This window comes from Dromaius novaehollandiae, chromosome 11 (genome assembly GCF_036370855.1).
Source record: "Dromaius novaehollandiae isolate bDroNov1 chromosome 11, bDroNov1.hap1, whole genome shotgun sequence".
NCBI classification, from domain to species: Eukaryota; Metazoa; Chordata; class Aves; order Casuariiformes; family Dromaiidae; genus Dromaius; species Dromaius novaehollandiae.
The window spans coordinates 17126449-17151544 of record NC_088108.1 but is presented as its reverse complement, the minus strand read 5'-3'; the positions used below and the strand labels follow the sequence as shown (position 1 = coordinate 17151544).

The window sequence follows — 25096 nt, the reverse complement described above, 5'->3', positions numbered from 1 at the left end:
GTCCACCTGTTCTCCCCCCCCCCCCCCCCCCCACACACACACACAATAGGTCTTTTGTTATTATTTGCCTTGGATGGTGCTCAATTTTTTTTCCTTCCCTTTTACTTACTCTGGTATTTCTCATATTGGCTGCCATTCTAGAGGTTGTTTTGCTGGAATACCAAGTCAATACCTTATCTTGACTAGCTGCGATTGAGACACCCGTGATTTATCATTTGTAAATGTGTTTGGAGAAGTATGATTAATCTATCACTAACTTTGATCACCAGCTCTGAGATGTGTATATGCCGAAAACCCAGAAGAAGCCCCACAGATCTCTCCAGGAAGCACATGCTTTTTCTGGAATGCTTTTATGGCCACCATAAAACAAGTTTCCTTATTTTGGGTAATGTTCATGGGACCCTGCTGAGGTTTTAAATAATATCCATCTGTCTGGCTCAGTTTTTATTTTCTGCTGGTGAAGTGTCAGCCCCATAGCATGCATATATCCATGAATAATGTATATTCTTTCCTCTACAAAATAAAACTTAACCTAACAAACATATTTACCATATATGATTCAAAAGATATCCATATATTAATATCAAAATTCATCTGTTATTAATATTTTTAGTATTTAATACACAAAGAAAAATGCATTTGTAACTAGATAAGTGAAAGAAGGAGAGCTTTCCATATTTTTGAACTCTTTATATTGTAACTAGTTACTTTTCCAAATGAGTCACCATGCTAATGTACATATAATACTTGTCACCCATCCCATTGTGGTTTGTATTGGATTCCTTTGTGCAGTGTCGGGATTGTGGGTGTCTCATTCAGCTTTAGTGGCCTAGTCCTATGCCAAAGGCTGCGTAAGTGTAAATTAGGAATAGCAGTAGTTAATTTTTTGGTATTTAAGTCTTTTCTTGATTCCTCCCATTCTTTCTATTGCTAAGTAGTACTTTACTCAGTAGGCACTTAACCTGATCATTAGGAAAACTTGTGTGTGAAGCTACGTTTTACTCTTAGTAAAGAAGAACGATCTTGGCCTTTAATCACAAATAATCCTTTTGATTGAAGAATCCTCTAGAAACAAGCAGGACTCTTTCTCAGAGCAAACCTTCTTATCTTAAGGGTTGGTGGCAAAATTTGGCCTAGATGTAAAATGATGTGGGTGATACTTGGAGATGCACATACTTCACTGTCCAGAAACATCTTACATTAATTAGATGTACAATCATTTCTTATGCCCAGCATAATTAATTCTACCTCAAAGTGTGTTCACAAAAATGTGCATTTTCCACTCAGATACATCTGTGGCAGACTTTGCAGGATAGTGACAGAGTTTTATGACTGTTTAGTAAATCCTATCTGCCAATTGTTTCATTTTTTTATTATTATTTTAAACTGGTTGCAAACAGTGCTATTGAACTGTCAAGCTACATCTGCCATCCTGCAAGTCACCGAGAAAGTGAAGAGAATTAGTTTGGCTGTGCTTCATTTCCAGTCAGGTTTATAACTCCATTTCCGAGGAGTTTCTCAAATGTTCTGTGAGATTAACTAATTCATAGCTTATGTTCACTTTTTGCTAAAGATAGAGCTGAAAAATCAATAGATACAAAACTATAGCTATTGAAACCTGCTCCTAGATTTGATTCCTTGAGGTTGCACCCTTGATCTCACCCAGAGCCTTTTACAAAGCCAGGGCTAGGACTGTACCTGGACACCGACCTGCTTCACCGGCCAAGAAGGTGGGTTAAGGAAGATGTTTTGGTGTTTTGCCATTTGTCCAAATGACTGGCAAACCAGTCCATTTCTTTACCTATACACAAGAAGTTTGGCCATCACTGAGGCCAGGTCTATGTTATAAATAGTTGTTCGTGCAGCTACATCTGTGTGCTGTGCTGGCAAAATATTCCTACTGTGAAAGCAGCTATTTAACTACAAGTTAAAACCATGTGTAGGCAGACATGACTCATTCCAGTTCCCTGCTTAGTCTCCCTTCCCACAAAAGACGACAAGCCGTGCTAGCAAGGGCACGGTATTTGCCTGTCTACACAAGGGGCAGAGTTACTTTGGTCACAGATCACACTTCATCACACAACTGTGCCAGAAGAACTTTTTAGTAGAGAACTTGCCTCAGGCACAACGTCTCCCAAAGCTATTTCTGGGTTGGTACAATTTATATAGCATCTTTTGTTCAAGGCTGTGCCTAAAGCCACAATCCAGCCCTTGCTTCTAAACAAGTGAACACCTTTTTTCTTTTTTATAATGTTTCCATTTTCAGCTCTCATGTTAGCACATTTTGTGGCTTTTACAAATTAATATTTAAGCTTTAATGTTGTTAATAGATCAGTCTTTACTTTACCTGTGTTGCTAGAAGCAATTAATAGTACCTTACTTGTTCCCCATGAATAGTATAAAATATTGATATAAGAACAGAAAGACTATTTATACTCACCGAATTATATATCCTCATTCGTCTTGCCCCTAATGGATAACTTTACTAGGACTTTTAGAGATGAGTTACATTGGTTTCTCATATATTTTCAGGCACATCTACTAAAGTATTTATTGTTAATCTGGAGCATTGCATCATTGGTATTCAATATATTCTAGTCAAAGAAAATATATTGGGTTCACCAAGGAGAAAATGGATAAAGGTTTTTGACCTATGTTCTGTAGCAGGTCAGACCAAATGATCTTAACGTGCATCTTGACCATAAAACCTACAAATAGAGAGTAAAGAAGGGTAATTGGTAGACTTTCAGTTCAGTGACCAAACTGAAAAATTTGCGGGAGGAAGAGACTTGAGTGTAATTTGAATGTAAATTTTTGTAGGGAGTTTATCAAATACTATCAATGTGGAGATAAGTTAAAATAAAACACGTTTTTCACAGAATAATCCCCATTTCTGTCAAGGCTTTGCAGGTAAGAACCAGGGAAAGGAGGGGTACCCTTTCTGCTATCACTACTACTGAATAATATATGTCCACTTGACAAGCAATGCTCACAGATCATCTTGCAGAACAGAATATGATTAAGATATAAATATTACTTGGGAAGGGAGAAGACAGATCACCCTTTCATTCTGAATAAGTCATCAGAAAGGGCAAAGGGAAAGGAAGACTTTTCAAGGATCACATCCTGAGGGTTCGTCTCTGTTGTTCCACAGCAATGACAAAAATTCAGAGTTCCTTGTGATTCCTGGTGCTAAAATCCCTAAAAATCTGTGTGAGCTTTGTGCCACAGGCAATTGGCACAAACTTTGTTTTCTTCAAAGCTCCTCAGTGTCTGTAAATATATTTACTATTGAAACCTCTTTGTATGTACATGTATCTTTTTTCCTCCCTTGTTTACATTAGAACTGGTGACCCAAGGTCAGAAAACAAACCTGTTTTGTACTAAGTCTGTTTTATATGAGAGTCTCAAGCTTTACATCTAGAGCTCAGTTAGAAATGTGGAACTAAGAGACACTAAAGTCATAAAGAGAAAAACATGCATTGTTATTAAAACTCTTCATCATTGCAATGTCTTTTTACTAAAATACTAAGCTGTAACTAAACATCAAAAACATAAGTGGACAGAGATGTGCATTTAGACATTTTATTATGGTCCCCAAATTATTAGTAAATTAGCTCAAATGCAAAATAACTAAAGGAATAAGAAACATGACTGTATAGCCTCTACACTTTATAACCGTGGCAGAAGATGAAAATAGTACTACATATGACCTCTGAAAAGTAAACTTACACAATATTTTACACTGTACAAAACAAAACAATATTTTATACTGTATTTCAAATTCCCATAGTCTCAGTAGCAGGGGCTCAGGGAGAAAGGATGGTCTGGTGAGTACGGATCGAGTCTGAGGCTTGTGATTGTCACTTCCACATCTTTTCTCAAAAACAATTTTGCGTGTGAAATTGGAAAGTGACTTCTTTTCATTACTTCTCGGTCTTGTATGTGTGGAAAAGGGCTAATACTGTTTTCATGTCTCACAGTGAAGATGAATTATTAAGGATTGTGAGGTTCTCGGATTCTACAGTAAATGTGTGTGAAGTGTGAAGTATATCCAGACAGGGATAGTTAATGTTATTTTAATAATAGTATCAAACCAGGAACCTTCACTATCAAAGACGGCTGCAACTGCATCTAGTGACTATACCAGTGTATCACAGATTGCTGTTGTCTAAATCGTCTAATGGTATACTTTGTCAACACATTTACATTAGATTTATTTCTGCTAGAAAAACAGTTATCCTGAATTATAGGCTGGGTTGGTCATGATTTTTGTAAGCATTAAAAAAGTTTCATTGCTTTTTGAGCTTAAGGATAACGGAAAAGAACAACAATATATTTTTATAGAGAGGAAAAAAAAGGTTGTGACATTTTAAACAGTAGAGAAAGGTTTCTTGATAAAACCTTTCTAAAGAGCTCCAGGGATCCAAGAATTACGTGTTATCTTATTGAATGGTGCAGGTCTTACATACACTGTTCAGGATAGAATTTCTTTGCCTTAGCCGTTGTAGAGCAGAGGGTTTCAGTGTTTTCTTTCTTATTTATCATGTGGGTTTATTATTAGTATTTTACTCACCTGCCAAGACTTTGCATGTGTAGAGCTTCCTCCCCCCGTCCCCCCGCCGCCTTTTTTTTAATTGGGTATTTTTATTATTTGAAAGACAAGTACATACCAAACTAAACATTACCTGAGCAACATACTCATTCTTTTTGGTAGAGAATTATAGATTTTATTGTCTAATGTTTTTTTACATACCAAAAATCACCTGCCAGCATGATGCACTCTCAGCATCCATGGAGTTAAATTATGAACCCAAAAGAAAAGGGAAGGAGGGCATGCAGAAGAAACTGTGAAAGTGAAAATGGCAGATAGAAGCTCAATTCCCTTGGAAAGTGATTTCCACATCTCACCCAATATCTTTTATTTTCTAGTATCGCGTTTGATAGAGTCAAGAGGAAATAGGCACACGAATAACACATACACATTGGGAGTGAAAGGGTAGTGACAGGAGGGCTGTCAAGCCAGTCTATTCGGTATTCCCGTTCTTGGAGCTTGCACCTTTATTCCTCTGCTGTCCGCGTGGCCGACCTAGCGTCCGCTCGAGACGGCTCTGTGTGTCATGGTCTGAGGAGCGCTGGGTGTTTGGGGTGATAGGTCCCATGTCCTGCTGTCTCCAGTGGGCAACTCACAGGTGGTTTTGAAATCTGAAGGATGATGGTCAAACTTCTTTGGTTGGGAGCCACTTAAATTTATAACTTGCTTCATCAAAAGAAGGCTCAGTTTGATGATTTGTAGCGCACATCATAGATATTTCTGTGAAACAAGTTACTTGATGGTAGTTTCTCAGCTGTGACATCTATTCGCTCGTTTGCTTCTCATATATGTGACATGCGTAGGCTATTACAAAGTTGTATACATAAGGTTATATATGATACTTTGACTCAAGTATCAGAGGACACTTGGTTCTAAAATCCAGTAAACTCACCTTGTCATCCCTTTTGGGCAGAAATACAGCAAACAATATTTAAATAGATTTTAAAATAGCAACAGTATTTTTCACCGTATTAATGCCTTACACTGTGTGTCAGATACGATAAAGAGAGAAACATGTTGTCTGTTTATAAATATGGCGATATCTTTGAACAAATCTAGATAACTTCCAAGCTAACAAGAAAGACAAGTGTCAAAACTTAATACACATTAGACTAGCAGGAAAATGACATATTCTGCTCATTTTCACATCACAAATTTTACTATATGCTTAGTTATTAGGAAAGCATCAGGTGTATTTCTCAGTTTTGACAGAAATGTTTGGAATAGATGGATGCATTAAATTTGTCAAGTGATACACTCCCAGTTTAATTTTCTATGATTCAGCCTAAGAGAAGGGCAAGGTGAATTTATTTTGCTTTTTCTATGAGGAAGAAAATTAAAGACTAAGGCAAAGGGCATTTAATTAGCTGCCTAATTCTTAATTAATAGTAACAAAACAATAAAATGCTAAACAACCTGACATTAAAAAGTGCTATGTCTGAGAATAATCCAAATGAAAAATTCACATTCTTTAAGGTTTAAAAATATAAAATAACATCTATTGAAAATAACATAGGTCCTGTATTAAATATTATGATATTCCCTTTCATTTTGTAAGTACCCTAAAACAGATAAAAATGCTCATAAAAGAAAAACTATTTTTGTAATGACAAAAACAGTGAAGATAACTATTAATGTAAAAAAGTGTATGTTTCAACTCAGGAATATATTTACCTGTGTATGGTCTCTGATTTTTGCAGATAAGCCATTGAGAGTTTTACTACATTACTCTTCCACAAATCTTGTTACAATCGGTGATGGTCTCTAATTTTCAGCTGACTTCAATGAATATTGGAATATGTCCCAAATCAAAAAATGCTTTGTTCCTGAAACCTTGGGAATAGTTTTGTGGCAAATTTCTGCTATTGTCTTTTTGTATTTACATTGTAGCCTTGTAATGAAACATGAAAATCACTCAAATATTCGGTTTTTTTGTGATTTTTATAGAAAATATTTTTTCCCATATCACTTAAAAATAGTTACTAAATTTCTAGTGAAAATAGGAGCATTTTCAGTCAAATTCAGTTTATTCTTAAAGGGCGATGGGTTTCCACACAGATATGATGACTATCTTGCTCTCTGATTCCAAGCAGACATTTTACCATAGTAGTGTTACGTACCATTGAATTGTTTTCTGTGACTATGTTTGGAGCAAGATGTAAAAATCACATAGAAATGTGGTAGTAACACTTTGTAAATTTGTGAAACAAAATAAAGTATTTTATAGAATTGCATATGTGAAACTTTTTAAAAAAAGACTATGGCTTAGTTTTGACTGTGAAGTAAACTCACAAATCTTCACTTATGTATCCTGTATAACATAAACTGATTTCACAAGTAAAACAAAACAAATGAGAGAGAGAAAGCTCAGAATTTTATTAATTCATATAGAGTTTGAGCAGTGTTTGTTTGATAAATCCTCCGCTGTAGATTGAATGTTTGTTTCTTTATGGATTACCATTTAGTTTATATAGTTGTATAATTTAAATTAAATTTCATGATACAGTCGTCTGTATTCACAGTGAAGAAGGTCTGTAAGCCCAAGTAAGAATACCAGACCATGGTGTATTGTGCTGGGCTTGACAAAGAAACCACTTAACACAGCCACTCCTGCAAAACACATTCAGAGAGTGCATTCACAGATTTCCCCAAGGTTATCTCTGTGTACAGGCATTGGAGAATAATGCATACTTTAAAAAATGCATCTGTGATTATTTTTATTGTGAAATTAAAGATGATGAATTTGAGAGAAAAGAATTAAGCATGTTGTATGCTATGGCAAATTCTTTTATAGCCCTTTACCCATTAAAAGGGTGCATAGAAACAATCAGTTATATAAAAGCCTAATAAAAGTCATAAAAACATTGAACTTTTGGATGACTTATTGAAAACCTTTCATCAAAGAAAACATAATACCCTTATATATAAAAGAGATCTCAGTATGGAAACAGGTACATTAGGTGATTATTTTTGAAACAGCAGTATATATGAAACCCTTATATCCTTTCTTCTATAGATTTGAATGATATTTAGCATTGTATTTTGTAGTTTTCTGTAATCTGGCTTTGCCACTCTCTTTGTACTATCACCTGTGCTCCTTACACATACATCTGTATTTTGACTGCGTAAGAACTATGAATGACCATTGATTTCAAGAATAGCTGTGTCTATCTGAAGGGCATAAAGACAAACTGAGCCAAACTGAGAATGATGTCAAATGGAGCAGTGCTCAGGACCAAGGCTAGCCCTAGCATTACTATGAAGGCTCTGCTGTTCTTAATCTTAAATGTATGAGCAGGAGAATAGGAAGGCATTAAGGAATTCCCACTGCCAGTGCTATGAATGTGTCTGCTTTAAAGAGCCTTGGAGGTGGAGAGTGACATCGCTGTGCCTTTTCCATACACCCTAGTGAGCCGTAACTGCAAGGTGAACAACTGGTTAGAAATTTGTTGGAATTGATGAAGAATTAAGGGAGGGAAGGTGTGAGGAAAATGAAAAATAATTGGAGTAAACTTCTGAAGAAACGTATCTGTTTGAAGAAGTTTTTGCCCCATGACATTTGTGATCAAACTGTGAAAAGGATGGAGTTGCTCTGGTCCCAGAGCGGAGCAGCCCGTGCCATGGGCCACGGCCATGCAGAGCTGGCCCAGGTGCCTCTTCTGCATTAGTCAGTCACTGACTTTCCCCAAAGAGTTGCCTCAGCTTTGTACTGGGCAAGAGAGACAGACTCTATTAGTGAAGGCAACATCTAGCAGAAGACACATAACTTCTAGTCCTGACTTCAAATAAAGCAGAATAGGGATTTAAATCCAGACATTGGAGGTGAATGCTTTAGCTACTAAGCCTTCTGGCTGTTTATGATGAGTTTCCTTTCCCTGTTTCTTCAACAAACAGTCTTGGTTTCATTCCCACAAAATCTAAAAACTTCAGTTCTGTTCACAAGATGGAATTCTTCTTTTACATTCAAAATATATTCCATTTAGCAAGATTACCTAATTTTGAATGCAAAGGTGATATGTTAAGCTCATGTCTGATATAAATCCATTGGAATCAGAGATCTGATAGACTCACAGTAGCATACCTGTATATGTTCAGTCCAAAGCGATGTTCTGTGACAACTTTTCTTTTTTTTGGATGCTTCAACAAACCTTTTCATGTTGGAGAAGATGATAACACTGCTGGTCCCTGCTCAGACCATCACATTTTAGAATGAAACTGGAACATGCATGCAAGGGGCGCCCCTAATACATAGCAATTGCTAATGGGCATACAAAATTGGTTGCCAGTGTATCTGACACTGATAGATACAAAGAGGGGGAAGGTTTCAACCAAAGGGACTGCAGCTTGTGTCTAGCCTGGGTGCATGAGACAAAAAAGGTGAGATGCCAAATAAATTTTCTGCCTACTTCTATCAACCAGTACTGTAATCCCTGCATTATAGAGCAGATGGAAGGAAGATTGGAAGCGTAAATTGGTAAGCAGCAGCCTTTTAACCATGTTGTACGGTAGAGCAAGCAGGCATTGGTACTGTTTTGCAATTGATTTCCTCTCTGACTAAAAGCTGTTTTCTATTTCAATATGTTTTACCTTACTGACTTCTTAATTTTTTTGCACAGAACTTCCAGAAAATAATTTTATTTATTCATTCTGAAATGAGCAATAGGCCAAGTTCTCAAGGCTCCCCTAAAAGTATAACTAGCAGGAAACTGATAGGTGAAAACCAACTTCTTATTTTGGCATCCATAGAGTTTGTGTTTAAATTTCCTCCTTTCCATACGATGTTAGGACTTGTAGTGTGCACTCGAACAGATTAGTTAGTGAGTTAGAAAGGATTGGGGAAGGCTGGCTAATCTCTTTATACAGTGTAGATAACAGGAAGATAGAGTTCCATGCAACTGCGTATAAACATACGGAGCAAATGTGCTGAAAGAAGGCAGCTGTTTAGATGATAATGCTATACATTTAGAACAGAAATAGTCAGTGAACTTGTATATGTATATTTACATATATATATGTATGTAATGCAGATGCTAGTGTCAGAAAAAAACACTTCTTAGAAAAGGACCTGCTGTTTTTGTCTTTTTTGCAAGTAGGCTTGACACCATGAGTCAGCAGGTTCTCAAAGGCCATCTGTGAATTCTAGGGGAGTTGGGCAGACTGGATTCCTCTTGGTATACTTTGAGTACTAGTAGCCAGATACCCTTTTTAGTACCCTGGCCTATCTAAATCATTAATCCTTGCTTGTTTTGCAAAACTTCTTTAACGTATTTGTCAGACCTACCATGAAAAAGAGCAATGATACTTTTCTATCTTTTTTTTTCAAAAAAAGCACTAGAGTGGGCTTGAGTTCAGGAAAACTTAAAAGTACTGGTTAGCAGAAATATTTTGGGAACTGGTAGGATCCAGCCCTAAATTTCAGTGGAAATAATTTTCAAAGCATTGTCCTGATATGTTTGTTTCTTACCTTTAGCTCTGAAAAGTAAATCCCCCCCTCCTCTTTTTTTTTTTAGATAATACATAGCATTGCCAACTCTAAGCTCATCTACTGAACTCACATAATCTGGGAAACATAAATGGATGTTCCCATAACAAAAGTGGGGTCTAATGTCATTGCTGTACTCCTGGACTGAACTGTTTAGATACTAGAATTATTTCAGTTTGTAAAATGTAGTTCTCTACCTGTTCTTTTAATTGGGCAGAATATACAGGTTTATACTTTTATCTTTGCTATTAGTACAACAGGTGATCTTACTTGGGAGTTATTTCAGAAAGCTCACCTGCCTGTATTGTGATTGCAGGTATAAGTAGTGGTGTGGTGTGTGTGTGTGGTGGGGTGGTTTTTTTTTTTTTTTTTTTTTTGGGTCACAGTTTACTGTGTGCACTCGATATATTGCTGCTTCATTATGAAAGGGAGGGATTGAGTTGAGGCTTTGTCTTGAGCAACAATACTGAAATCTTGTGAGCCTTCTAATCAAATTCTGGCTAACTATGTCAGAAATTTTTTCAAGATATCTATTCTTGTGAAAATCCAGCATTCCTGAGATCTTGCCTGTAGTTCTAGTTTCATACATCAATGCTGTGTATGGTTTTGTACCAATTTCATACTTTATTACTGTTTTGGGTCTGTTTCAGATCTGTTATGAAAAGGATCTGTTATAAAATGTAACTGGATACCCCTTCTATTTTTTCATTTCAGGAAAAAAAGAACTTGGACAAACAAGACTCCAACCATTTTGATCTACTACAATCTGAATTGTGTGAGTAGCTGCTCTTTTATGCAACATTTCAGCACTCTCAGAGTCAGAAATGGAAGACTCAAAGCCATGAGAAATTGAATTCTTAATAACATCAAGTTTATGTGAATTCCCAAAGATCGTCATTTCACATGAGATGGAGGAAGGTTCACAGGATTGCTTAAAGGTAATTTCAACTTGCTTCCCACCTCATTACTACAGACTGAATAAAAAAAGAAATGGAAATTTGGACGTTGGTCTTGCCATCTTTGGCTGAAAATTTGAGATAAATCAAGTTATTGTTTCTGACTTGATCATCACTTCTAGGTAGTTCAGTCTTTTCAAACAATCGTATGCTGGTTCATAAAGTCAAAAAAGTCTGTTCCCTATGTACTTGCTGAATTTGGATGGAATTGTTTGTTCAGTTTCTAAATTTAAGTTACTACTTTAGATGTCAGTCTCATTTCAGTATTGATTCTTTTTAACGAAGAAGGAAGCCTTACTGCAAATACCTGGGGAAGCAAAAGGTTTACTTCTGTACTGTAGCTGTGCCAATGTGTAATGTAGTATTTTTTTTTTAATGTTAAAATGAAAAGTGATAATCCCTTCCAGAGATTCCTTAATCTGCTTGAGAGGTGGGGGTTCCCCCTTAGAATTCTCTGAAACTTTGAATCATTGTAGAGCACTGGGTTTGAACCTATGTTTGTCGAAGGACATTGTTTCACAAGAGTTACAGGACGGTTTACAGAAATGTTAAGTTAGAAAGTTCCTGAACAAGGAGGCCAGAGGCTAGGAGGATCAACTATGCCTAAATCATTTCTGACAGATGTGGCTACCCTGTTCTGAAAAAATCTCAACAACTGAAATTTTACTGTATTTTTCTAGGTTACTTATTGATGAGTTTACCTATCCTTGAAGTTAGAAAGCTCTCCCTAAAACCCAGCCCTGCCACAGATAAAGCTGATTATACGTAGTCTTAGTAAGGTAGATACGTGGTACAGTTGGTCACTGACTCTTACTGGCGGCATTTTACATGTTGGAAGACTGTTGTTATGCTTTTTATTTTCTTGATCAAAAAAGCCTGCGGTTCTTTCAGCATTTTCATGTTGGCTATATTTTAAACTTTTATAGCTGTCTGTTTGTCTGTCATAAACTTTCTTAAGTGGACCTGGGTCTATGATGTTTTGGGTTTATCTGATGGTAAGGATAAACCCATGTTAATGATAATTCATTTCTTCTTCATGAATCTTCTTCAAGACACATACAAATTGTTCCAGTATCTTTTCTCTAATTACTTGTCTTGACTGAATTGCAGTTCCCCGATTTTTCTTTTCAACTTTTTGCTAGATATCGTGTTTCACCTTCTCAAGTCTTCTGAAACCGTGCTTATTTTCTCCAGGCTCTCAGAGACATCAAGAAGCCATTTCAATTTCTTTCAGATCCTTCTTTGTAAATGAACTTGCTCACTTCTTAAGAACCTGTTTGTAGTCAGGATGATTCTGGATATGTTCATAATGACATTGAATATATTCAGTTACTGTGTTTTGTATGCCATGGTAAAACCATCACATAATATTACGTTTGAAATAACATATATCTTCAGTTTCACCCCAAGTGGCATTATAGGTTGTCCACAGTAATACTGCTCTGTTAGAAAAATGTTATTTCTTTTTCCAGCATAGAAGAGGACAAGGTTTAACACTGCTCTATTACCCAAATCCCAGGCCCCATATCACTTTTGTCAGCCTGCTCATAAAATAGATAGAGCAGTTGCCAACACAGTAGATCAAAGGATTAAATTTTTAATCTTTCAGATGCTTTGCTCCTTAGGATCCACAGTCCAATGATAAAGCCACTTACTTTTGCTCTGAATGGCGAGTTCCTTAATCGTGAATGTCAGGAGATATAGTCTGGAGAACAGATGAGAAATAACAGTTACGAATAAAACAAGGACATACTTAATGTATGTAAGCTTGATTAAGGTAGCTCACAGAAGCAAGGCAGGGGACAGCTTTGCTTCTCTCTGTGATACATGAAGATGAAATTAAAAGCCAATTATGTACAGGTCATGAATTACTCATCCAGCAAGGACAAAAACAAAAATAAAAGGCTCTCTACTCTCTTGATATCTGTGGAGTTCTGGTAAACTCAGTTTTGTCATTCCTCATTTATACAGATTAAGTGATAAAAGCATTGGCCCAAAGGCTACTTAATGCCTGTTCTGCAGCCTTTACATTTTTGTGTATGGATGTTGTGTGTCTGAACACATGCAAGATCAACATTTGTATTTTTAGTGTTTACATTAAAAAGCTGTTCAGTTCTTATGTTTTTCATGATTAAGCATGCTCTTTTGGATTGATAGGAAAAAACAAAGTGAAAGAAAACATCTATGTAGCAATTTACATGCTAAAATGCATCTAAAGCCTCTGCTGAAGAATTCGTAGTTGTTGGAATAGGTTGGAATCACGTCTAGGCGTAAGAGGCACAAGGCTGTAAATGAAGCAGGTGTAGCGTGGGGTTTGTTGCTACACTTCTGTGTTTCTTTTAGTGGGTGATAACAGCCGCAACCCATTGTCCATGCTGTTTTTGTTTTATCACACAAGTTTATTCTGTTTATCATTTCCGTAGACTTAATTCCTTACATAAGATTAATAAGGGTGCAGGGATCTGCAAACAGTCATTGGATTAGTGAACTGATCCTCTTTACATTTGGGTTGTAAGGGAAATATGTACTCAATTCTTTTAATCTTCTATGGAGGCAAAATTAGATAAACAAAACATCCTAATCCGGTAACATTTTCAAAACCTAATTTACCTGAAAAAGACTCTTCTGGTCAGTAAATGTAGGTATTCATTAGCATTTAGCAAGCCAAGTTAATTTAGGAAACTGGAAAAAATAAAACACAAAAGCAGAGCTAATTTACTGACTTCTCTATTGACATTGAGTATTTCCAGTCTGCCCATGGGCAGATGTTATGCAGACCTACCAAACCACTTCTGAGAATCAGTTCAGTTCCAGAAAATTTTGATTTCATTAAATTTCTATGTATGGAAAGTAATTTTTTCATTGTAGCTAATAATTATATTCAGATATCTATTAGCACTACAATCCCCTGACAGAATCTGTAGTATTAAAGAACATTTTATAAAAAAAAAGCAAATTTACATATGTTATAATAAACTCATAACTAAATATCATGCTTCTTAAACATGAGGAAAAGAAAAAAGAACCTGAAGTGAAAATAAATAAAGAAATAAAAGATCTAACTAGCAAAAGGCTAAGGATATTAGGAGGCAATATGATTTTCATGTGACTGTTTACAAACCCCGAAAGTTTCATGAGATTTAATACAAATGATTTGTTTCTCAGTAATACATCCTGAAGGTGCATTGTTCTTTTTTACCATCATCCTAATTCCTTATTCACTATTCTCCTGTGGTATTAAAAAAAAAAAAAAAAAGTTGTCAGGAATCCGATAAGGCAAGTGAAGTAATACCTAATGTCTTCAGGTAATCAATCATAAGTACCTGATATGAATAACTTCCAAACAATGCATATCATCAGAAATTTTTCATACAGATTATTCTGCAAATAATAATCATGAATATAAACACAGAAACTGGGATAGTTTGTAAGTAAAGAAAAAGGATTACTTTCCAGTATAATTCAATCCAATCTGGAGGCAATGATGAAAAACAACCAAAAATTGAGAATATGCCTTTTTAGGACTTGATTCAAAGCACAGAGAAATGAATAGAAGTCTTGTTTTTTGAGGTGGCTTTGGCTGACAGCCATCAGGAACAGAAAAGCGCTCCTGCTGAATTTATTTCACCTTAATTTCCATTCAGGAAAATGTCATGGCACAGAATGGCTGTTTCCTTCGCAACATACATGCACTTCAGTAGTGACTAAAGTTGTCTTCCCTACAGCCCCCCTTTGCTGGGCAGGAGGTGTGTTGCTCTTGAACCTCACGTGCCAAATGGGCCTTTTTGTCAGAAGACCTTGGGTAAGTGTGGAAGAGTAAAGACCGGTGGGAGCAGACCTCAGGCAGTACCACTCAGTAGTGGTGTAGATAATAGATATTAGTAAGCAATGTAAGCGGAAAACTGAGGGGATGAGCTTTCAGAGATAAATGTGAAATAATAAATAGAGACAATGTGACCTTATTAATCTCAGCAAAGGAAGAGCAAGTGAGTCCTGAGATAGTGAATTGCCCTCATTTACTTTCTTTCCCCTTCAAAGGGTTCAGATATAGGTCTAGGCAAGCAAACCACATGTTGGCAATTTGAACTAGGACTTGCGTTTTACACGAAAGTATTTGTACTTGTAGAGGAACTCCTTTGAAATCTGTGCCTTTATATATTGAATTTAATACAGAGATATTCTTCTGCTTTAAAATCTGCCTGTGTATCTGTTTCAAGTATGTCCAGATCAATAAAAAGAAGTGTGGTTATCGCTAGCAAATGCATTTCCCATTTATTCTCATTTGCTTAACACTATGGTGGTGCATAAAAAAACAGTGGTCAAATATTCTGATTATAGGTGTTGGTATTTGCTGTTATTAAAGATCAAGTCCTGCACAAACAAGCAGCATACATTAGGGAAAACAAGAGAATGCAAAAGCTGGAGACAAATACACATTTTCTCCAATTCTAACTAAAATGAACAACTCTTTCTTCTCCTAAGAAATTCTTCTCCTTGGGATAATCTTGCTTATCTAGAAATCAAAAGGTAACAGCTCAGAAGGTATTCTTTTATGATACTTGAGAAATACAGTGAAATGACTCTATATGTTTGTGTATAGCTATATATACACACATGCACATGTGTGCACACATGCACACTCATACACACGCATACTCACGCGCACACATGCAGAGACTCCCAAATATGTGTTCACATGGTGTTAACAGCCTAGACTAAATAAAAAGCAAGGAAATACAAAATTCAAGCTGTTTGCTGTGCCTTATCTATTTCTATTATGCATGGTAAATATTGCACATCATATGGTCTATCAAATCTCACGCTGTTCGGAGAATCCTTCAGAGTTTTGCCGCAACAGGGGATTGTAAAGATAGATGCAGCAGCAACGCTGAGTTTTTCAGACTTCATTTAATTGAGCTCTTTATGATATCTGAATTTATTTTTTTTGCATGTGAATCTGCTTTACTTCCTGAGGATTTTTGATAAAAAACAGAATATTTTGGGGGGAGGGGAGGCTAACATTAGTTTTTTTTATGATGCTTGCATTTTAAGGAAATAGAAATCATCAGTGAATAATAGTGGATGATTGGATAAAGAGATTTGATATTGTGATATTGTGCATTGCTGGGAACTGTTCTTGGCTATGAAACTGTGTGTGCATATGTGTGCACATGTGCTCTCTCAAGTCCCAGGGTCAAACTTTTAAAAATCGAAGCATGTAGGCTTTAGTTAAATATCCAAAACTTTAGAAGATGCGAAGATAACTCTCCTGTTGTAAAATAAAAGAGAAGTTTTTTAAGAGCTTAAATATTTGAAACTCCTCCCTGAAATTCTGCTGGGGGTGGGGGTGTGAGGGGGGTGTGGTGGGTGTTAAATAAATGGAGAGAAGTATGTAAAGGTGGAATAAAAACTTTTGTTTTCTTTTGCCTAATGGTTACTTAAAACTCACGAATGTGTGAGCATAGCCAGTCATCTTTTGTGCCTAAGACATCATCTTTGTCTAAATGCCTAGAGAAATGTTGATGTTATCATGGGGGATATTTGTCTTTGTAGTAATACAATTTTCAAAATATCTAAGGGTCAGCTTTTGATTTAAAACAAGGCAAATTCATTTGGTTTATTAGACATGTTAGCATTAATGTTATTTTTAAAGGAATTTGTATTTAATAATGAGATATTACATTTTTAGGCAGAGTTAATACGATTATGATGCAAAAAAAAAAAAAAAAAAAAGGAATCTTTTTTGACCAGTTAATTACTTTATAAGGTGCCCTGTAAAGGGATCATTCACATTGTATGACCTTAAATTTGGATAAGGATAAAAGTGTTGCAGCAAGACAGAATGGCATGTATTTTTTTCTGTACATTACTAGTCTATGGGGTAAGTCCAACTATATCCATAGCAGAGACAGACCAGGATGCTGTGGACAGTCAGATGGACTGTTCTGGCTGCTGCTTGTGCTCAAATAAGAAATTCTGTCCTCAGCTGGTTACTACTATCTGCTGTCAGAAGTTGAGCAAGTCCTGGTGATTTTACTGATTGTCTGATCACTCCCTAATTGATCTTAAACCTGAGGCAGTTTACAAAGCCAACAACCATAGTAATTTTTACCTTCTCCTGAGTTTGTGAGCACAGGCAGGTCAGGTTGGGTTGGGTTATAGTCAAGCAGGTGATTCCACCAGCAGAGCTGAGGTCCCATCTCTGCAGCAGCCAGGAGCAGTCATCTAATAACTGCATCATATTTTAAATGGTATTGATGGTTACTAAAAAAGTCTGAAGTTTTCACATTTCATTTTGAGTTCCTGCAAATGTTTTGAAAAGTCTGTTTCATACTCTGTTCACAGCCTGCACCTATGAGTTTGTAGAGAGAACAGTATTATCTTCAGATGGATATCAGACAGTAATAGTCCATCATGTGTAAAGTGCCCCCTTCCATGCTGGTTACATTGTAATGTCAATGGTTTTCTATAAAATACAAACTATAACGTGTTGTTATGTTATATTCAACAAAGGAGAAAAAGTGATCATTAAACATATGTAGGCATAATTTTAATATTAAGAGAGCATCTTCTTATAAAAGTGAAAATCAGAACAGTTCCCAACATATGTGAATCAGGCTGGTGATCTTAGGAGAGGGCTTTTTTAATTAAAACTTTATTTTGTTGTAATGAATCAATCCTAAAAGTTCCCACAGTTACAGTTCCTTAATCTTATAGATTACAGGAAAAGGACACGTCTATTTTCTAAATATGAATTTAGCTTATCATTACCGCACACACTTTAAACAAATTCCTGTGGTTCCCCCTCAATCTATAAACCTTCTTTCTATTGGTAATAGATTATAGAAATATTGAAGGCCCTACACATAAATTAGGAACCATTTTGATTTTCACTGCCTTATGAGAATATGCATTCTCTCTTCTTACTAATAAATATTTTTTTTCTGAACTTTCCAGCATTGTACAGCGGAACTCAACAAAGAGACTTTTTGCTCAGTTAATTTCACTGACTTGGTGCATATTTTGACATAATGCTTTTAAAGTCCTTTACAAATAACTAAACAAAAGAGAGAAGAAAATCTTTATTTTACTGCTCTAAGTCATGAATTCTACTCCTATTGTCCTGTTCAGTCAAGGTGACCAGATGGCGATAACCCCACTGATTACATGCTCAACAACTGTAGTGCCAGGATAGGAGAAAATTTTGCTAGAGTCAGAAGTGGTGCAATGGTATTTATACTACCTCTTATTGTATTCACATCTCCTTTGCAACAAACTCATTGGGGATGAGGAACTGCTGGAAAGTATTACAATTCATTTTAAGATTTTATCTGACAAAAGAGTTGAAGTAGACTGCTCTCAACTTTGGTATTTTTGGCATTCCAAACATTCCAGCAAATGCTAACAACAAAGGCTATTTACCAGCATGTTGCTTGTAGGCAAACCACTAATTCCTAGTAGTTCAAATTCGTAGTTCAGATCAGCAACCTTCAGGCAAACCTTGGGAAAGCTGTCTTGCAAAGCAGCAGAACAACTTAAAGTTTAGTTCAGGAGAACAGTAGTGATCGTTCATTTGGAAAGTAAGAAAAGAAGGATTTCTCCTTTCAGTACAGTTGCCTGCATTTCATCCAGTGTAGGAATTATTAAGTCATTTTATCTGTGACAATAAAAATGTCTATAGAGGTATGAGATTAGAGACCAGTTATCCTAAAGATTAAGAGTCAGTGATGCTGATCATCAATGCATCCTCTTAAGGATATAACTGCAGCAGATGTAGCTTAAAAGGAGAGTGTGGCAACATATTTACTGATGTTTTTGCATTAGCAGAATGATGCAGAGGGCCAGAGGCTCAGCTGGCAATACCAAGTCTGGTTCTGGATGGCTGGTGGAGAGGACAAAGTGCTCTTTAGGACTGCTATTGTGTTTGTTGCCTATATTCCAGTTTCCATTAATGACCCTTATGATAAGACTGTAGCATCTGCTCAGCCTTTATTAAATTAATAAAAGTCTGTTCTTGCTTTGATGGTGCCACTAGAAATGATGATCATCCTCCCATCATTTGGACTGTGACATGAATCACATCACTTGAAGATGTATTGCAGTGTACCAGACGTAAAAGACAGCAATTTGTTCCTATGTAAGAACATAAGAGCAAGAGTCCATCTTCTAAGTCCTGATCTTATTTTAGAAAGGCATCCTATAAAAGGAAAGGGAAGCTTCCTTCAAAATATATGCTGAAGAAAAAGAAAGATAATGAGTGTTATTATTAATACCCATTGCATTAGGATTTGCTGAAGATTTTAGATCTGGTGAAGTAGGTTGACTGAGCGTGCTATGTACTCCAGCACCTCTCATAAGTAGTAAACCTTTTGTGCGAAGCTTTGCTCTTGAGCATTGTGTGCCCTCAGTGGAGAGTGAGAACAGGCACCTTTATTTTACAGGTGTTTTGGTTTTCTTCCTTTCCCCTCCCTCCTCATTCTTCCTAAGAAACAGTTCATGGCCTGTTAGTATCTTAGCAAAAGCAATCAATAAAACAGAAAACAAACTTTGCTTATGTTCCTTTCAGTCTAACTCAATAAAAAAAATAATCTCAGTGTAGGAATACCACTAGGTATAATTACAGTGTTAATGCATATTTAGCTTCTTGAGGTTTTTTGTAAGACTACAAGCAAGGATGCTCACTTTGACTACTACTATTTCTAATGATGAAGAAACATAGATTATCTTCAAAGGAATGAAAGCGTACTTACTGTGAAGAAAACAGTGGATGACAATTAGACTAGTCTTCAAAAATGAACAAAACAGTGCCTTGAAAAGAACTTAAAAACAGGCTGCAACAATTTCCCAGCATTCAGCTATAGTTTATTTTTTTCAGAAAGTCCTAGATTCCAGAAGTAATTAATAGCTGCTTTTTATCTGAGTATTGTAACACACTTTGCAAACTTGATGACTTCCATGAGTTAAATAAAAGTAAATATTATTTAGACCAGAAAGTATATCTAGTCACAGGACAAGTAGGGGATGGCATTCACAGTAGACAAGAGCTCTGTTTTCAGCCTTCTGATTGAGCCAAAAGGTTTATTTTCTGGACTAAAGAAGTATCTAATAGTTGACTTGGATGTGAATCTTCTGGTAGCTCAAAGGTGCTGCGTGGCTGTGCCCTTCGGCAGTCTGAGCAGAGAGAATTTGGGAATTAGGCTTTCAAACCTTCTCCAAAGTCACTGCCCCTCCACCCCACCATCGCTGTGCTTCTCTTCAGAGAAGGAAGCTTCCTATTTTTTTCATATAATGATTTGAAAGTGTTTCAGGTAATTGCTTAGGTTTTTTCAGAGATTTGTTACCAACTGCCTTTTATCTTCCGTTTCATCACTGAGTCACTCAAACTGCATTTTTTCCCCATCAACTTTAGTTTTGAGTAGAATAATTTTGTGCGCTGAACAAATTTTATCACTTCACAATTCTCACACTTTTTCAGAGCGCTTGTGAGTAAATTTGATCCTGCCCACCTCCAAGAAATTCCCATAATAATAATAAACCTGACCTTGACAAACTGAGTAACATTAGGACTGCAAGGGGGGGGAGGGAAAGAGAGAGAGAGAGAGAGAAGGAAGTGGGAGGAGGGAGAAGTCTTCACTTTGAAATTTGTCTTGTGAGCTAATGTGCTGGATCTGAATCATGTAAATTATGTGAGAATTCAGGGATACAGAGGATGGCTTTGAAACATTATACTCCTAAGGATACTTGTTAACAAGTTCCAATCAAACTCTAATTTAATTTTAATCTTCTCACTTGGAGGAAGGGAACCTACCTCAAGGGAAAAAAACAGGCAGACTTTAAAAAAAACAAACAAACAAAGAAAACCCAACAAACCCACCTTTTTTAAAAAGGCCTAGATCTGGTGGTCTGCGAGTGAAAATGAGAAGGCAATAGAGCATTTTTTATGAAAAGTTTTTATAGAGAAATTCTTAAATTTTCCCCTAGATATCTAGTGTCAGGACAGTGTAAAACAGTATAGTGAGTATACTGTAAAAAAAAATATATATATATGAATATGTTGTAGAATACTGTGACAGTTGATGCTTATGGCAATTTCTACCTCCTCTGCCTATGATAAAATCATTCAAGAATTCACTGAAAGTCAATAAACATTTGTTAGTGCACACAGACTATGCAACGATGAGTAATTACAGTTTATTCTGTGAACGAGCTTAATTAATTTTTCTTTTTTCTGTCATTGTTAATGATATATTTCCACTGTTCTTAGCATAGAGAAGAGAGTGAAGTTTGCTATCCTGGCTGTTGCAGCAACGATGACAGACCCTGTCAGAGAGAAATTATTTTGCAGTACTAAGCTTTGGCCTTTGCTGGGGTGACTCAAATGTGACAGAGGTTTTGTTCCACCTGGAGCCCCAACGTTAAAGTAACATATTGTTCAAAGGTAACGGTATTTTATTTATCCTTGGTTTATACATTGCAATAGATAAGGTGCAAACCTGGAGCTGGCAGTTGTGCTTGGCAGTCATCTCTGATGTTGTCACTCATTCTTTGAGAAATGCAATTCATATGCCTTGTTTATGCACAAAACCTTGTGAATACTCTGTGACAGGAGCTTCTTCCTCTACATCAAAAAGTAGCTTTTTGCTTTCTTGGCTGCAGGTTTGATTACACGTTGTACCTGCTCTTAAAAACTGGCTCCAGCCTCTGGAGCGTCAGAGTAGGTTGTTGCAGAGAGACGGAAACAGACGGTGCAATCGATCTTCATGACTCCTGATGCACATGACTACATTTCTCCCTTCCTAAGTGGCGCATACAAGGTGATTAAATAATCAGCGCTGCTGCCCTTGAGGAATATAAATCCCGCAGCAGCCACTCACAGCGCTGCTCCCTGCTCTCTCAAGCAGCCGAAGCGAGAGGCTGCGGTGCCCGTTCCACGTACAAGATGAAACACAAAATGAATCCCAGGTCCCCGTGTGGGCTGATGTATTTCAGCTCTTTTATTTGTTTGTCTCAATCACCGCTTAACCTAAAATGCTGATTTTTCTCTCATTATTAAATGAAATTGACATTGCTGTTTATCTTAAACGGGATATTGTATCTCTCTCCTGGTTAAGTAGGAACAAAATGGATCAACAATTCTCTTAAAGATGGGTTTATTGGTATTTTTAGCATTACTCTTTACAATTTACCCAGAGCGTGTTTTAAACTTTTTGACTGTTTCTAATTAATCAGGTGGGCAAAGAACTTCAAATCTAAAGCATGTATTGTTTTTGAACACAGATGGATCAAACTGCTTTTATTAGCAACATACTAGGCAATAAAAGCAAATGACTTTTACATATTTCTGTAAGTGTATCAGTGTTTGTAATGTCTCCTACAATATTATTCTCCATTAGAAACCAGGAACAGTGTTAAGCTGACATCATTGATGCTGATTACCCTGACTGCAAAAAATGCCACTTATAAATTCATTTTATATGAAAATTATAGTTATGTCCTTCAAAAACAAACATCAGTTCAGTCAGATACAATTTGTTTAAGATGAAAAACCATCTCTTTTTCCTTGGTCTCCTCATTGCTGAAAGCTGTAAGTTTCTTGCTGCCAACATGAAAATCGATCTTTAAAAGGAGAGAAAACATTTATTAGTGAGTATACTAGCTAGGAAAACATAGAGTGAAGATTTAACTTACATCTTCCTATTGTTTTTTAAAAGAAGCTATTTTAAAATGTAAAGTAATTTTAAAATAATGCAACAAAAAAGCCGTACAGTTGTCTTATCTGTATGTTCCAAACTGCGGCATAAAATTAGCAGCCGAGGGAAGACAGAAGCAAAAGTGGGGTTTGGCCTACAATCATTTTGCTGGCTCAACTGAGCAGTTCTAGAGATACCCAGAATTTAAATTAAAGGTTTCTGGCAGTGCGCATGAGTCATAGCAGCACCTCAGGGCAGCTGTATAAATAGGGTGTTACCGGGAAGTCATATACATTATATTCTTTGGCCTTACTTGTATGCACCTCTATAAACTGAAGCAGAGCTGATATAGGAAAATTTTTAGTCCTCCTTACATTCCTGCATGTGGGAAATTCTCCTTTTTTCTTGTAGAAGCCTCTATAACCTTTTGGTGCTTTCTAGTGTGTAGAAGGTAGTGGAGCTAATACCGTTGTCTGCAGACAAGAAGCTAATAGATAAGCTTCCTGGAAATACTTGTGCTGATACAGCATAGTTACTTTTTAAAAACAGTCCCTTACATTTTTCTTTGTAGAGACTGCATAGTGATATTCGATAGTCAAATGATTAACACTCTAATGTGTTCTGAACTTTCTTTAGAATATTTCTGCTACCCCAGTCAGAGAAGTCTTTGTTTGGATTTGTGTCCTCGTTTTCCAATGGTATCTGTGCCATTTCTGTGTAAAATAAATAAAAATCAAGAAATTCTTTACAGAATAAGTAATTAAAGTGAAAATTCCTGAGCACTCTTATGAAAACATTGTGAGAAAGCTGCTGCCTAGAGAAATGACTGTACTGACTTCATCCTTCAGATCTTTCCCACTATCTTTTAGATTAAAATCTGCTTTGATGTGTGAAGATCAGTTTCAGTTTACAATAATGTACCGGGGAAAGCAGAATTTGCCTCTCTGTCATTGCAAATAAGGTGGGGTTTGCCCTAATACAGCAGATTTCCTTGTTTTCTTTTTGCAGCAGTGGTGCTCTGTGACAAGTGTGTCTCTGGAGACAGTGAGGACATGCGAGATGCTGACAAAATGGCGCTAAAGACTTCATCTTCCTTCAGAGGCCAGTCCTTCCTGTCCAAAATCATCAAATCACTACCTGGCTGCCTCTTCCATTTGGAATTCACATGTATTTATATGTGCGATGAAATACGTGCCAAAAGCTCCTGTCAAATCAGCATGAAGATACTTGAGAGGGTAGGTAGAGGAATTTAATAGATAATTAAAATATTAGAAGTAAATGGGGAGGATTTCTTTCCTTTTTGTTTTGTTTTGCTTTCTTTTTTGGCTTTTGGGGATTTAAAGCTTATACCGTGGACTATGTGTACATCCTGTGGTACAATTACCTGTTTGCACTCCTATTCTGCCTTCGGGTAAACCATTAGCAATATGTCCTAATCTCCGTATTGCTCATGGATGCTTTTGTAGCATCATCTCTCACTGTCCCAGGATCCTGTGGTGACTATTAGAAACGTGTTTCATTTGGATTTTGGTTTAGATTTATGCTGCTTTGAGCGTTTGGTTGACAGACTTCAGGAGAGGCAGACTTTTCCAACACATCCAGGTTATGTAGCTGAAAACCCCATGAAAAGGAAACATCTCCAAGGGAAAATCAGACAGTAATTTTTTCAGGAGATAGTAAATTGGTGCCTAAAGAAATTAATTATCGAGATTAATGATTTTAGATCTGTAAGTTATATTCAGCAAATAGTTGCAGTCAAAATGCTTATTTTTTAGTTTAAAAAATTGAGTAATTTAGAAAAGGTTAATTGTCAAATGAACAATAGAGATTTCAGATATTTTAAGATATTTTGTGTTTTTCCATTAACAGGAAGAATAAATTCTGTTTTTCTTTGGCTCACAAATACTCTTCTTTTTGTTTTCCTTTCTGGCCTGTCAGCAAAGTAAGAAAATTGTTATTTGCCTGGCTTTACTCCTGAGATAAGAGATGCTTTTATTCCCGTGACTATTCACTGATCAGTTGTCTTTGGCTGAGAGTGCTAACACAACAGCTAGCTATCACCTAGAATTTCTGTGGTGTAGATATTGTCCATTGTAAATTGGATGATACCATCAAACTAACTTCCAAGCCATCAGAAAGAATTGATCAGGCCTAATCACATGCTCGTTTATGGGGACATATCTCCTGTTTTCAGCATTTACCAAGAGGTGGATGGCTCCATCAGTCTAGTCAATACTGTTATTCCTTCTAAGGAAATACAGATTTAAAAAAGAATCTCTGTGTGTTTAACATGTATTTATTTTTCCCTTTTTTGTTATAATGAGCTGTAAATGATCAGTAGTACTGAAGTCAGTGAAATGACCGTATAAGTTCA

At 36.4% G+C, this 25096-nt stretch overlaps 1 long non-coding RNA gene across 1 annotated transcript in view; it reads left to right on the top strand.

Moving 5' to 3' along the window:
* LOC135329515 (uncharacterized) overlaps positions 1-23948 on the top strand; it is a 212186-nt gene extending 188238 nt beyond the window's left edge. Inside the window, exons 4-6 of the long non-coding RNA XR_010390949.1 lie at positions 10791-11014; positions 21297-21470; positions 23731-23948. This is a non-coding gene — a long non-coding RNA (uncharacterized LOC135329515). The remainder of the gene's footprint in view (positions 1-10790; positions 11015-21296; positions 21471-23730) is intronic.
* The last annotated feature ends 1148 nt before the right edge of the window (positions 23949-25096 follow it).